This window comes from Esox lucius, chromosome 2 (assembly GCF_011004845.1).
Source record: "Esox lucius isolate fEsoLuc1 chromosome 2, fEsoLuc1.pri, whole genome shotgun sequence".
Classification (NCBI taxonomy): Eukaryota; Metazoa; Chordata; class Actinopteri; order Esociformes; family Esocidae; genus Esox; species Esox lucius.
The window spans coordinates 11,792,501-11,795,000 of record NC_047570.1 but is presented as its reverse complement, the minus strand read 5'-3'; the positions used below and the strand labels follow the sequence as shown (position 1 = coordinate 11,795,000).

The 2,500-nt window shown below is 42.3% G+C and overlaps 5 non-coding genes across 5 annotated transcripts; all 5 read left to right on the top strand.

Annotated features, from left to right (window-relative positions):
* The first annotated feature begins 396 nt into the window (after positions 1 to 396).
* trnaf-gaa lies at positions 397 to 469 on the top strand. Its single transcript has one exon. It is a non-coding gene; the product is annotated as a tRNA-Phe (tRNA).
* Positions 470 to 898: 429 nt separating this feature from the next.
* trnaf-gaa lies at positions 899 to 971 on the top strand. The gene has a single exon. It is a non-coding gene; the product is annotated as a tRNA-Phe (tRNA).
* Positions 972 to 1,401: 430 nt separating this feature from the next.
* Positions 1,402 to 1,474, top strand: trnaf-gaa. Its single transcript has one exon. It is a non-coding gene; the product is annotated as a tRNA-Phe (tRNA).
* Positions 1,475 to 1,903: 429 nt separating this feature from the next.
* Positions 1,904 to 1,976, top strand: trnaf-gaa. Its single transcript has one exon. It is a non-coding gene; the product is annotated as a tRNA-Phe (tRNA).
* Positions 1,977 to 2,406: 430 nt separating this feature from the next.
* trnaf-gaa lies at positions 2,407 to 2,479 on the top strand. Its single transcript has one exon. It is a non-coding gene; the product is annotated as a tRNA-Phe (tRNA).
* The last annotated feature ends 21 nt before the right edge of the window (positions 2,480 to 2,500 follow it).

Below are 2,500 nucleotides of genomic sequence, written 5' to 3'. Positions count from 1 at the left end.
CAGAATGATGAATCAAGTGGTTGCAAAAATGGACGATAGGCTTTAGGGATGGGCCTTGAAAAAGTGAAGCTTGTGTGAAAATTGTAAAGGCTATATTCTGATTCTTCCAAAATGTTCGTATTGGCTTGTTACTGCACTCACAAATGTGAAATAGTGGAAAGCTGTCACAGCCGAAACAGCTCACATTGTAAAGGCTAACTTCTGATTCTTCCAAAATGTACGAATTAGCTTGTTACTGCACTCACAAATGTGAAACAGCCAAAACAGCTCATATTGGAGAGCGTAAGATACCGTTTCCAGCTGTCGCGTAATTAATAGCCATGTTCTGATGCTTTCCAAACAGAGAAAAGAGGATGTATGTTTTCTGTGAAATGTGAAAACATTCCCTGTAGACCTGCCGAAATAGCTCAGTTGGGAGAGCGTTAGACTGAAGATCTAAAGGTCCCTGGTTCGATCCCGGGTTTCGGCAGCAAGTGCTTTTGATGTAGTTGCAACCTACTGGCAGAATGATGAATCAAGTGGTTGCAAAAATGGACGATAGGCTTTAGGGATGGGCCTTGAAAAAGTGAAGCTTGTGTGAAAATTGTAAAGGCTAACTTCTGATTCTTCCAAAATGTACGAATTGGCTTGTTACTGCCCTCACAAATGTGAAATAGCGGAAAGCTGTCACAGCCGAAATAGCTCACATTGTAAAGGCTAACTTCTGATTCTTCCAAAATGTACGAATTAGCTTGTTACTGCACTCACAAATGTGAAACAGCCAAAACAGCTCATATTGGAGAGCGTAAGATACCGTTTCCAGCTGTCGCGTAATTAATAGCCATGTTCTGATGCTTTCCAAACAGAGAAAAGAGGATGTATGTTTTCGGTGAAATGTGAAAACATTCCCTGTAGACCTGCCGAAATAGCTCAGTTGGGAGAGCGTTAGACTGAAGATCTAAAGGTCCCTGGTTCGATCCCGGGTTTCGGCAGCAAGTGCTTTTGATGTAGTTGCGACCTACTCGCAGAATGATGAATCAAGTGGTTGCAAAAATGGACGATAGGCTTTAGGGATGGGCCTTGAAAAAGTGAAGCTTGTGTGAAAATTGTAAAGGCTATACTTCTGATTCTTCCAAAATGTTCGTATTGGCTTGTTACTGCACTCACAAATGTGTAATAGTGGAAAGCTGTCACAGCCGAAACAGCTCAGATTGTAAAGGCTAACTTCTGATTCTTCCAAAATGTACGAATTAGCTTGTTACTGCACTCACAAATGTGAAACAGCCGAAACAGCTCATATTGGAGAGCGTAAGATACCGTTTCCAGCTGTCGCGTAATTAATAGCCATGTTCTGATGCTTTCCAAACAGAGAAAAGAGGATGTATGTTTTCTGTGAAATGTGAAAACATTCCCTGTAGACCTGCCGAAATAGCTCAGTTGGGAGAGCGTTAGACTGAAGATCTAAAGGTCCCTGGTTCGATCCCGGGTTTCGGCAGCAAGTGCTTTTGATGTAGTTGCAACCTACTGGCAGAATGATGAATCAAGTGGTTGCAAAAATGGACGATAGGCTTTAGGGATGGGCCTTGAAAAAGTGAAGCTTGTGTGAAAATTGTAAAGGCTAACTTCTGATTCTTCCAAAATGTACGAATTGGCTTGTTACTGCCCTCACAAATGTGAAATAGCGGAAAGCTGTCACAGCCGAAATAGCTCACATTGTAAAGGCTAACTTCTGATTCTTCCAAAATGTACGAATTAGCTTGTTACTGCACTCACAAATGTGAAACAGCCAAAACAGCTCATATTGGAGAGCGTAAGATACCGTTTCCAGCTGTCGCGTAATTAATAGCCATGTTCTGATGCTTTCCAAACAGAGAAAAGAGGATGTATGTTTTCGGTGAAATGTGAAAACATTCCCTGTAGACCTGCCGAAATAGCTCAGTTGGGAGAGCGTTAGACTGAAGATCTAAAGGTCCCTGGTTCGATCCCGGGTTTCGGCAGCAAGTGCTTTTGATGTAGTTGCAACCTACTCGCAGAATGATGAATCAAGTGGTTGCAAAAATGGACGATAGGCTTTGGGGATGGGCCTTGAAAAAGTGAAGCTTGTGTGAAAATTGTAAAGGCTAACTTCTGATTCTTCCAAAATGTACGTAATTGGCTTGTTACTGCCCTCACAAATGTGTAATAGCGGAAAGCTGTCACAGCCGAAATAGCTCACATTGTAAAGGCTAACTTCTGATTCTTCCAAAATGTACGAATTAGCTTGTTACTGCCCTCACAAATGTGAAACAGCCAAAACTGCTCATATTGGAGAGCGTAAGATACCGTTTCCAGCTGTCGCGTAATTAATAGCCATGTTCTGATGCTTTCCAAACAGAGAAAAGAGGATGTATGTTTTCGGTGAAATGTGAAAACATTCCCTGTAGACCTGCCGAAATAGCTCAGTTGGGAGAGCGTTAGACTGAAGATCTAAAGGTCCCTGGTTCGATCCCGGGTTTCGGCAGCAAGTGCTTTTGATGTAGTT